Raw genomic sequence first — 12,788 nt, 5'->3', positions numbered from 1 at the left:
CAAGGATTAGATATCTTGTTTTATAAAGAGACGTCTTAGTGGAGTTTTGGTAATTGACATGTGATACGTGATTAAAGTGACTCTGAGGCAATTATGCTGACCTTGTGTGAGATTGAATTCTTAGTGTAGACTAAGAAGGTTGTGTGGTGATTTTATATACACTACGTGATGAACTTTTAGAAGGAAAAGTTATGAGTAAAAGTATGGGTTTTTCCCTGATGTCTATAGCAGACTTGTGAATATAGTTTTGTTCAAGTGAATGAAATTGAATTTTGAGGCCTATGTATGGTGCAGGAAGAAGCATGGAGGACATGTTAGAGTCAGGCAAGGGTTTGCCTTTGGTGATTGATTTTAGGTGATATAGTTAAACGCAATTTCAGATATTGATTTTAGTGACTTTGTTAGGTATCCATAGTGGTTCAAGTGAATTACTATGTGATATGGAGTTTGATTCGATTTCTGAATCGCTAAATGTTAGGGATCGAATTGTGGTGAGTTTTTGTTGAAGCAATTGATAGATGGAATTATCGAGATTCTATAAGAGTTGTAAGAGTAACTCTAAAAACGTGGGTTTTTCCTAGCTAACTCAGGATGTGTTTAGCTTTATAAATCCCTAATCCTATCGATGAAATTGTTGTGTTTGGTTTGACTCAGAGGATACTAGCTAGACCTCGATGCGACTTAATTGATTGTTGGATTCTTTTTGAGTGATTGTTTTTATTGCATCATTATGAAAGATGTGTGCAGTAGAGTTGTTTATGGTTTTGAAAACAGTATTGGGTGACCAAGGTTCGATCCTTGGTGTTGTTGTTGGTTAAACAAACAGGAAAGAAAACATGCACACCATCTTATTGAGTTTATATTACAAAAAAAAAAGAAAAAAAAAGAAAAAAAAAGCGAGGACTATGCTATACTAAGCCTAGTCAGCAGCTCCGGATGGGTTGAGGCTGAGCTCAAGAGAAACGTTTGAGCCACTGTGGTAACCGCCTGAGCCACCAGAATAGTAACCAAAAGCGCTACCTTCCTCGGAAGTAGCCTTCAGGTTACCAAAGACGTCCTCGCCGTGCACGGGGAACAGAGGAAGAGTTTGAACCTCCTGGTGATCTCCTCCTCGTTGTTGCAGGGATGTTTGTCCTCCTGTTGTGCCAAAAGAGTTGGACTGGTATTAGTGTTGAAGTGTGAGGAAGAATATGAAACAAAATTTAAATCAAGAAATCCTTCATTACCAGTAGAATAGGTGGAACCAAAGTTGAGATCAATGGATCTACCATCATCAGTAGAACTAGTGGACCCAAAATTGATGTCAATGGATCCACCAGCTGGCCCAAAATTGATGTCGATGGATCCACCAGCACCAGTAGAACCAGTGGACCCAAAATTGAGATCAATGGATCTACCAGTACCAAGAGAACTAGTTCTCATGGGCACTGGAGCAGCCTGATTACACCTATTCATCTGCTTCTCTCGAGCCCTGACGTTCTGGAACCAAAAGTAAATGTTCTTACCCTCAACATACCCATACTGGTTCAGCTGGAGACAGATCTCGTGAATCTGCTCTGTAGTTGGGCACTTAAATCCCTTGACATAGTAAAGATCCTTGAGGATTCTTATTTGTTCTGGAGTAGGAATCCACCTGGTACGGCTTCGCCAGAAATCCATGTTGGCACTACTTCCAGCTGCTTGGGTGTTTCCTCCCTCCTCTGTTGGTTGCTGTTGTTGTGGTTCCATTTGTTGCGGGGTTTGGAGCTCCATTAGTTGCAGAGTTCGTGGCTCTTGGGTCATGGGGTGAGAGGATGTGGAAATCGAGGAATACATGGTTTAGTGTTTGAGGGAGATTTTGTTAGAAGGATTGGAGTTGTTGAACTGGTGATTGGAGATCTGAGATTCTCAGAGGAAAGATGAGATCGAATCTTCAAAGGGAAGAAAAGATCTGAGAAAGAAGGATTAAGGATTTGGAGGAAAAGATTGAAGATCTGAGAGTGAAAAACTGGGGATTTGAGAAGAGAAAGGCTGAAGAGTTGAGAGAGAAAGGCTTGAGCTCGGAAGAAAATTTCTTTTCTTTTGGAGTGAACAGTTTTTCCCCAGAATGCACCTATTTATAGAACAAGGTGAGCAGATCTCCACCGTTGGATGAACGATCTCAGAATTTGAATCCACGCGTTGGATTAAAGTCATCCGAAAACCCGGAAAAGTTGTTGGCGCGTGGAGAGCGTGTAAGGGGACAGGCCGAACCTCGAGATGCTGTGGCAGACAGCTTTAGCCGAAAGCAGATTTGACTGCCGTAAATCACGGAAGGGATAAGCCGTGACACAAGTGGGCCGTACTTGGGCCTGTCTCGGATCAAGGCATCACTGTAGCTGTGGGTGGAGGCCTGATGGGCCGAGTTTCAGAAACAGTTTTGGACATGATGGGCCGAGTTTCTGAAACAGTTTTGGATGAGTTGGGCCGAATTGTTGAAACAGTTGAAACAGTTGGTTTAAATAAAAGGATTGGTATGGATAATAACGTGAGCAGCCGTGCTCGAGTGGTTGAGTGTACAGTTCGTGTACAAGAGGTCTGAGGTTCGAACCTCGCCTCTCGTTTATTTTTATTATGTTCGTTTATGACATAATAAGTATAAAATTTGTACACATTATATTAAGCACAGCTTGTGCTCCAGTGGTTGGGGGACAAAGGTTTCGTGCGGCAGGTTGAGGTTTCGAACCTTGCCTTCCCCGTTATTTTATTTATGTCACTTATGACATAATAAATATAACACGTGAGCATATATTAATGAAGGCAGCTCTTGCTTCAGTGGTTGGGAGCAAAACCTTCGTGTTCGAGGTCGGGAGTTCGAACCTTACCTCTTACAAATATTTTTGGATCTCGTATATGCTTGATATACGGACGTATATACGGTATGTACGGTATACATAAGTATATACGGTCTGTACGGTATGCATACGTATATACAGTTGTACGGTATGCATACGTATATACGGTCTGTATGGTATGTATACGTATATACGGTATGTACAATTTCATACCGTAGCCGAGCTGGAAGTTGGTGGGCCGATTGGTAGGCCCAAATAGTAAGCCCAAATAGTAAGCCCAAATGGTAGGCCCAAATGGTAAGCCCAATTGTTCGGCCCGAATAGTAGGCCCAAATGTTAAACCCAAAGTGGTTTGGGCCGGTTCGAAATGTGGATGGTCCGATTTCTTCAGGCCCAATTGGCCAGCCCTAGTGCTTAGCCCAAGGATTGAGCAAGCCCAAGTCATCATCATTGGGTGACATAATTTATTGGCGTGCTTTTGGGGATGATTTGTTTTGAGTGATGCATCTCTATGGTTGTGAAGAGTGGTGCATGCTTAAGTTTTACTATGGAGATTTACCGTGATGCTAATTGAGTAGCGAAACACTTTGTGGGAGTGATTACTGTGCTTGTATGCCAGTACAGAGTGATGATCTATGTGAAGATCTATGTGATGATCTATGTGAAGATCTATGTGATGATCTATGTGAAGATCTATGTGAAGATCTATGTGAGGATCTATGAGATGATCCATGTGATGATTTTGTGTAATTGATGTGGAGTGATGTTGAGCAGTTGTTTTGTGAATTTACATTGTGATGAAAGGATTTAGTGGCCATAGAAATGTATTTTTATACAAAGGGCTGAGGCTTTGTAGATTACTACAGATTTGGAAAAGATGGAGATTCTATGGTTAGGTCAACCTTAATCGAGAGGAATTGACTTACGCTCAAATTTCGGGACGAAATTTCTTTAAGGAGGGTAGATTGTAATACCCGCAATTTTCATTTTCGTTTCATGAATTAGTACGAAATGATTAAAGTGATTTTGCACGAATATTACTCTAATTAATTCATCTTTTTGAATTATCGAAGTCCCGAAACTTTTCTTTTTAACAAAAGCTCGAATTGTGCGATTCAAGAAAAATCGACTTTTCTACGTACGGAATTTTGGAAAACTTCCTTCATGAAAGTTGTAGAGCTCGTCGATACGATCGCGTGCATATGTGGAATGCAATTTTCGGAGCTCGTATGATTAAGTTACGATTATTTGAAATTAGGGATTCTTTTTGAAATAGAAAATTATATTTTCTTCTTTCTTTTTTCTTTTCCTTTCCCTTTCCCCGGTCCCTCCTCTTTCTTTTCTTTCTTTTCCTTTTCTCCCCATGGTGCGCACTACCTCTCACTCTCTCATCCATCAGTTCATGCAACACTAGAATAATATCCAATATTTATTACTTGGTATTTGATTTTGAGTTAGTGGGTGTCGGTGGCAATCATCCTTTCATCACTTTTCTGCTTCTTCTTCTTGGATTCCATGGGGGCAGCAGCAACAAGCAGCCCATTAGGCGTTGTCTACCGCAGAATAAAGAAAGAGAAGAGCAAAGAGTCTTTGCTTTAATTGCGATGAGACTTACCCAGAAGGTCACTTTTGCAAGAAAACAATTATGGCCATTCTTGAGGCACCGGCACCACTCGATACAGATCGCACTACCACCTTCCTGTCTTCTCTTCCTTCTCCATTCTCTTCTCTCTCCACTGAGATTGCTTGCTCGGTCTAGTCGGCCACCGAGTTGACTCACTTCCTCGTCCTCCAGAGCAAGGAGCTCCAGTCCGTGCTCGAAGGATCCGATTCGAAGTTCGTCGACCTGTTTGTAAAAGATTTGAGGTTTTGGTGTTTGAGAAGGGTTTGAGTACTGTGGGTGAGTGAGGGACAGTTCAGAGGTCCAATCCAGTTATAGAGTAATGCTTTGGCTGCTTTGGAAGCTATTGATTTGGATGTGGCTGAGGAGTTCTGCATTTTTGGGAGGACTTCGGATCTGTGGAGTTGAGAAATGAGAGTGAGGGAGTGAGAGTTCGGTGGAGCTTGCAGATTTTGATGTTAATGTGATGATGATGTAGGTGATGATGATGATGATGTGGGTGGTGATGATGGTAATAATGTAAATGGATGCTACCCTTGTGCTGCCGGAATTGGATGCAAACTCATTTTGGCATGATGACAGATTGAGTTACATGAGCATGAGGGCCATGAGGTGCAGCAATCATCGAGTTCATGACCTTGGCAAGATTCGGGATAAGGTGAGAATCCTATCCTTATAAATTAGGAATTCAAGTTAGTTATATTAACTGACTAATTGTTGAAAAATTAGTTATTTATGGACAAGCATGAAATGGCCTTTGTGTGTAGAAAATTATTGTTGTTAGTTAAATTGTCGACGGAGTTGAATTAGTTCGTGGAGTTGAGAAATTGTGATAACAATGGTCTGCATAAACATTTTGTAAAAATGTTAGTGAGTAAAGAAAAGAAAGGTTTATATATATTGGGTGGCCTTAGTAAATTGTAGTGCACCTAATATGTCAAATCGATATCACAATTTTAAGAAATTGTTCGGTAATTTGAGTTAATTATCGAATTAGTCTCGATTGGTCAAAATTGGTCAATCCTGGTCAAACCAGGAAAAGTTGGGTTGAATTGGATTGAAATTGGGAAGTAATGATTCGGAATGCGATTTGTGAGAATCCGACCGTTGGATTTCCGTATATGTGTGGTTTATGAATGATTGCTAAGTCAAGATCATTATTGGACTAGGTGATTGACGGTTTGAGTTGGTGGACGATTGTGGATCGTATTTTGAGCTGAATTGAAGACGCAGCGGGATTATCGAGGTGAGTAAACCTCACGTGGTTCATATTACGAACCCAATACAATTAATTGCTTTATTTTGTTGCAATCATATGAACTATTGTTGGTGTTACTAGACATTCCTGTGTGAATGTCTGTATATATATTATTACGTGAAATAATATGTATTGTTGGAGTTGTGTTGAGTTATTGTTGAGAAACAATATATTGTGAGAGATATTGAGTTTATTGTTGAGAAACAATATATTGTGAGAGGTGTTGAGTTTTATTGTTGAGGAACAATAAATTGTTGTGATCTGTGGAGATCACTAGGTCACGAGGTGACCATGGCATCTATTAGTGAATCACGCTCTCGTACCGGGCTGGTGGTTATTAATAGTATTAAATCGTAATCACGTCTGTGGCCGGACGAGTGGTTACGTTCAGTTAGAGCTCTAGTCTGTCTGCCAAATGTGGAGTGACCTTATGAGTGAAATTGAGAGTAACTCATAAGTGTCAATATATATATGGTAACCTGATGAGGGAAATTGAGAGTAACTCATAAGGGTCTATATATATATATGAGTCTGTCTACCAAATGTTGGGAAATCTTATGAACGAATTTGAGAGTAACTCATAAGTGTCTATATATATATATGAGAGTGAGTGATCTTATGAGCTAAATTGAGAGTAACTCATAAGTGTCTATATATATATACGAGAGTGAGTGATCTTATGAGCTAAATTGAGAGTAACTCATAAGTGTCTACATATATATATGAGAGTGAGAAAGTAACGTGGGTTTGTGGTAGTCTTGAAATCTAATAAATCAACAGTTCTTTCTTGTTTACTCATACTGGCTGTAAAAAGCTTACCGGGTTTTGTGTTGTTGCAACTCCCGGTACACTATTCAAATTGTGTAGCGGGTAATCCTACAGGACAGGAGAACCAGGACGGTGATCGTGCGGTTAGAGCAAGTTGTTAGAGTTTTACAACAATTGTAAGTTGTGAGGTGTGTTATGCTCATTTGAGCTTTATAATATATTGTGAGAGTGAATTGTAATAATGAACTCGAAGTTTCGAGATTTGGTTTTTTTGTAATTGTAATTATTCAGGTTTCGGATTTGAATTTATCATTCAAAATCCGGGGCGTGACACCTAAATTGACTATGCAGACCACCTCGACACCACATCATAAAACATAGGCCTTATATGAGCCACATTAACAAGTTAAATAACTCAATTGTCGGAAAACTAACAAATTAGACCTATTAGATCAAAATTGAAAGTGCAGGGGTGTTTTTGATGAAATTGGAAGTTCAGGGACTGAATTGATTTTGCACCTAAACCACAGGGTAGTAATTTGTATTTAGCCCTAAAAAGAAAGAAAAAGAAAAAAATAAAGAAAAAAGAATAAATAAAAAAGGAGAAATGAATAAATTTATTAAAAAAAAAAGAACTGAGGGCATAATAGACATTTTGCCGTGACTTAACTGAGGTTTTAAATGGCAATGACCTATTGGTCTGAAATTTTGAAGTACAAGTGTGAAATTAGAAGGTCAGAGACTAAAGTGTTTTGGTCAAAATCTCAAGGACTAAACAATATTTAGTCATAAATTAAATTTACAATGGCACCTACTGCAACTCTATGTATGGTTCCTCAGAGGTTTTGAGTAACATCAACAAGGGTGAAAGACCGCCAGCTTCTACAATTTTCCGTGATTTGCTTCTGCAAATTATGGTGGAGCTGTTATTATTGCTTGCTATGCGGTAGCATCAACGATAGTGATGCTATGAAGTGATCATATCAGATCTGGAGAATGTCATCAATTAAAATATTACATAAGCCTACCATGGTTACATCAGTCCAAAAGCAAAGAAAAGAGATAATATATGCTAAACAACATTGCAGAAACATATTAACTAACTATAATCAAACATGCACAGCAAACATATTAACCAATCTGGAAGTCTTCTTCTTCCGTCTCTCTCAACCCAACCAGAAAACCACCGAGAGCAAACGTTTGGTCAAAAATGGAGTCCAACGATAGCAAGATACAAGTTATTAGCAATACTGCAATAGCTTTGTAAATGGATCAAATTGCTGCCAAAGAGCTAATAATATGAGCTTTCTACCTCGGATACGCACTATAATTCAGAAATTTATAGTTACAGCCGCCGAAATACATCATTGGATTCATCACTATATACGAATCAACCCCATTTTTTTTTCATCACTATAGACAAGAACAAAGCGGCGGCTTCGTCGTCTGCCTTTGCTCTCTTTCTCTCTCCAAATGGCTGCCACTAAGCTAATAGCCTAATATTAGAACTTTAGAAGCTTAGGTTGAGCCTTCGATGACCTAGACAGCTAGGTTTTAAACTTTGGACTTGGACTGACTTGGAGTTGGGCTACGCAAAATGGGCCTCATACATCAATTGGATTTAAGAGTCTACAAGATTTTTTTTGTATTTTAAAAGTATATGGGTATTGCCCAGTACCATTTGGTCTAGTGGCATAGTCTCCCCTTCGTAAGTGGGAAGTTGTGAGTTCAACTCACGAAATTATATGGGTATTCAATCAAGATTTTAAAAGATTGTTTAAAATCTCAAAAAAAAAGAAAGTATATGGGTATTCAATTGAGATTTTAAACAATCTTTTAAAATCTTGATGAATTCAATTAAGATTTAAAATTATCCATTCAAATATGCAGATATTCAAAAGTATACGGATTTTTAAGGATTTCATTAAATGCTGGATTTTGGAGGATTTTATAGTGCTTTTTATACATATCAAAACTAAAAAATAATCCAACCACTTCCCAAGAGATTTTGATGGATTCTTTCTCACTCAAAAAATGAAGAAGCTCTTTACCAAAAAAAAAGAAGAAAAAGAAGCAGCTCTCAAAAGGTGACACTCATCCATTTTGTTTTAGACCTATCTTCCCACTATTCTGCTCTGCCTCTACCTCTGCTCTCATCTAATAATTTTTTTATTTTTATCACTATAGCTTTGGAAGCCTTAATCCTTCTAGCTAATTAAGCTCACTTTCAATGGTATTGTTAAGATGATACATACACACATATTTCTTTTCTTTTTTGAATCAAACCCAAAGCTGGGTGTCGATATATATTCATCTAAAGCCAGAATAGGCCGTTACATATACACATGTTTCTTTTGTAAATTAGATATGAGATAAATTATGCCATTAGTTTACTACTTTATTTTTTGTGTAACATTTTGGTTGATTAGTTTTCTCTTATTCTTTATATATCATTATACACAACATAAAGAATGATAGATTGCCATTACACTTAAAAATTGAAAAAATTGAGAGACTCTCATAAGTGTTAGGAGAGGAACGCGCCCCACGTTGCGTTCCGGCTCGAGAGGGGATGTCGTTACTGGTTCGTGGCGGGCCCTCAGGGTAGGGACGCGGTCTAGGGGAGGAGGGTGGGCTCTTGACTTCGGATGGGGCAGATCGTTCTCGATCTGTCCCTCTCGAATGGAGGGCGACGATGGTTGTGGGGCTGCTCTGACCGGCGGTGGGAGATGGCGGATGCGGGCAAATCGTAGCAAAAGGGATCCCCGTTGGGATCTATTTCTGTCGTGGTTCTGGATCTGGTTGCGATTGTCAACTGGGTGTAGAATCTGTATGCATATTGGCAAGGTGGAGCGGCGGGGGAGTGTTGATGGTGCTTGCCGGTGACGGGAATGGTTTTCTGCATTGGTTGATTACTGCAGGGGGAAGTGGGTGCTGGGCAGGGCCCCTGTTTTCGGGCCTTGCTGGTGTGGCATGGTTTCCAATTGTTCTGGTTTTAGTTGTGTCTTAATTAGGGTTTTCTGTTTGGTTTGTTCACGTTTAATAAGTCCCTACTCTTCTGAGCTAGGGTTGGTTTCCTACTCTGTTGAGATAGGAGTTGGTCTAGGTGTTCTGCCATGTAAATGGTGTCATTCCTGAGGACGAGGAAGATTTTGTTCAACTCTGGTTTACGTTTGTTGCACTACCAGAAAAATGGTCTTTTACGGCCCGCAAAGAGCGCCGTAAAAGACAATTATTATTTACGGCACACATGAAGTGCGCCGTAAATGAGTCACAATGTGCGTCGTAAATGAGTCAAAAGTGTGCCGTAAAAGAGGGTGCATTTACGACACATACCTTGCACGCCGTAAATGAGTTAAAATTTACGTCGTAAATGAGTCAAATGTGTGCCGTAAAAGAGGTTACATTTATGGCACACGTACCATGCACACCGTAAATGAGGGTTGAAAAAGTAAAAAAAAAAAAATCAAAAACCAAAAATCCACAATTTATGTATTATTTCATGTTTCTATTTTTTTGTTAGTATATAAACTTAATTTATATAATTATTGTACATATATAAAATTTGCTTACAAGCAAAGAAAAACATATATATAAGCAAAAAGAAACCTTTACAACAACTTTACATTCATTTCTCTCATTCACTTCTGAAACAATGCCTTACAATTTACAAACCACCTGCCATGCACATCTTAACTGCTTCTTCCCAAGAGTTCTTTCTAACATCAACATACATTTGAGACCCTCCTTCAGGCAAGAAATATACCTGGAGATAATAAGTATATAGATTAACAAGTCAGTCACTGCAAAACCGTTCTATCTATTCAAAACACCAAGTTTGCATGAAATTTTCCAATCAAGGTGATCTACTTACAGGGTAACTGCTCTACATTTTTCTTATCAAAAGAGCAGCATCAGGCTGAAAGGTTGAAAAGAAGATTGGTCTGCCCTCTGCATACTCATTTACCCCACCTGTTTAAACAACTTTCGGTAAAAATTACCACCTATATGTTCAATATTGTATAACAAAGAGGTTGAAAACCCATTTTCAATTTCAATCCATTTCAACAATTTAGTGAAATGACCTATATGTATTGAAGTATTGTACATTGTAGAAGAAAGAGGTTGAAGTACCCAATTTCGATTTGTGTTCTACCAGTAAACCTTAAGACAACAACTATTACACATATATAGACTATAAAATAAGCATTGTTACCTGCAAGATTACTTGAAGAACATGCTTGAGCTGTCTCTCTGTGTAAACTATGTTATCATCAAACTTCAATTCCACAAAAAATCCACAGATACAAAAAAATCAATATGAAAACAAACAAATCAACATTGATGATGACCTCTCCAAGCTGTTTCTGGGGTCCATAGGAAAGAAATTCTGGTAGATTAAGGTCTGTAACTCTCTTCTCAATGAAAACATCCTGAAACCAAATTCCACACAAGATATCACCTACGTTCAGATTACATATTACACTAATGAAAATAAGCAGATCAAATCAAGAACTTATGGGTTTAGAGGGATCGATCAAGAACCAACTAACCTTGTCCTCGCTGACGATAAAGCTGTCATGGAAAATTACTGGACAGTCATCTTTGGTCACCTACAAAAGTAAATTCTGCTTACAGTAAAAGCAATACTACTAAGAAACCAAACTGTGACCAAATGCATGAAGGTGCATCATGATTCTTGATTTTGTTTAGAAATTGGGAACCCAAAAGAAGTACAAAGATTATGCTTAGTTAATTACCTCAACGTCGAACTCAACAAAATCAATTGGGAATTGAGCAGCAGTATTGAAGGAGAGGATTGAGTTCCCTTTGATTCCTCTCATTCTGATATCAGAGGACTGCAACATGTTCGTTCCATTTCCTCTGTGTCCTATCAATACCAACTTCGGCCTCTGTGTTCTATACCAACATGTAATAAATTCCAGCTTATAAATGATATATAATCTTAATAGGAAATTGAGACAGCTAAGTTATGTGCTTGAACCAATATATAAATCAAGGCCATTATCAGATGGTCACCATCATATAACAAACTAAACAAATTTGTAAACCAAAAAACTCAATTAGGCAGTGCCTTTTTTTTGCATCTCTGCCCATCTTACCATCCAAATGGGGCACAAGATAGAGCCAAAACGACCCATCTTACCAACACCATTCCCCTCTTCCCACCGAGTAACTTGTGTCTTGCTGTCAACAAAACCAATAGGAGCTGGCAAAAGATGCTCCAAGTCCAGCTTTCTTTAAGACCCAAAAAAAACATATGTGATCAGTCAACTACATTGATAGAGCTCAACATATTTGTGGAATATCACATAACACTCCTCCTGTCATTATGTATAACAGCTACACAAATCCTATTGAAGACTTATGAATTGCATATCAAATATCAATTTTCGAAATAGAATGCAAACCAACTTCTAAGCTTCAAAAAACTAATTCAAAGGCTATAGAAAACGGTGATAAGAAAGCAAGCAAGTTGAATTTGTAATATAGGGAAGTATACTAACTTGTAACCAAAGTTGTGATTGAGCACCATCCCGATATCCTGGAGTAACTAGTGCTCCCGAAACAGCACCGGGAGCACCAGCGGCTGTGATTGGCACAATTGCCATTGCGGGTTCAACACTATGTGAGAATTTGGTTCAACACAAAAGAGATGTAGTACATGTCATATATATACTTGTCAAAAGTCACAACCACCAAAAGATCAGGCTACTATTTCATATTATATATTAACCCAACCAGTAACCATTCACCAATGAACTTGCAGATCATGAACCTATACAACAACAAAAATAGGAAAATCTGCTTAGTACGTTTAATGCACTAAGTTTTCCATTGTTTTTCATCATCAACACCATTACTAATAGTAACCACTAACCATTTCACTAAAAATGCCGATACATAACTGGATTTGGCTTCTGAAAGAAAGTGGAAGAGGAAAGTTTGTCCTCTTTTCAAATCCAAAAGGAAGAAGTCCTGAGACAGCAGAATGGATATAATCTCTATGAACCACAAAATTTAAACACTAAGACCATGGATTTTGCTTTCTGGGTTTTCCAAAATAATTGAAGAAAACACAGAACCAACACCATAGAATATCTCAGAAACCACAAAAAGAAATGGGCTTTGTGATTGAATATGATTAGAACAAACCTGGAAGGTAATTAAGTTCTTTTGACCAAAATCCGAGCTGTTTCATCTGCACAATTTTCAATTTGAATTACAAACACAAAGAAATACAAAGCATAACAATGTCAAAAGTAAAAAGGTTGATTTACAAAACCTTGACGGGACTGATTCCACA

The 12,788-nt window shown here is 38.4% G+C and overlaps 1 long non-coding RNA gene and 1 pseudogene across 1 annotated transcript; one reads left to right on the top strand and one right to left on the bottom strand.

Annotated features, from left to right (window-relative positions):
- The first annotated feature begins 3,938 nt into the window (after positions 1 to 3,938).
- On the top strand, positions 3,939 to 6,608 carry LOC133720178 (uncharacterized). The gene is made up of 3 exons (XR_009851720.1): positions 3,939 to 5,092; positions 5,604 to 5,680; positions 6,560 to 6,608. It is a non-coding gene; the product is annotated as an uncharacterized LOC133720178 (long non-coding RNA).
- Positions 6,609 to 10,127: 3,519 nt separating this feature from the next.
- Positions 10,128 to 12,093, bottom strand: LOC133722913 (glycerophosphodiester phosphodiesterase GDPD2-like; annotated as a pseudogene).
- Positions 12,094 to 12,788: the final 695 nt, after the last annotated feature.

The sequence above is a fragment of the Rosa rugosa genome, chromosome 7, assembly GCF_958449725.1.
Source record: "Rosa rugosa chromosome 7, drRosRugo1.1, whole genome shotgun sequence".
Lineage (NCBI taxonomy): Eukaryota > Viridiplantae > Streptophyta > Magnoliopsida > Rosales > Rosaceae > Rosa > Rosa rugosa.
The sequence above is the reverse complement of the archived record's forward strand: the minus strand, read 5'-3'. Positions and strand labels throughout refer to the sequence as shown.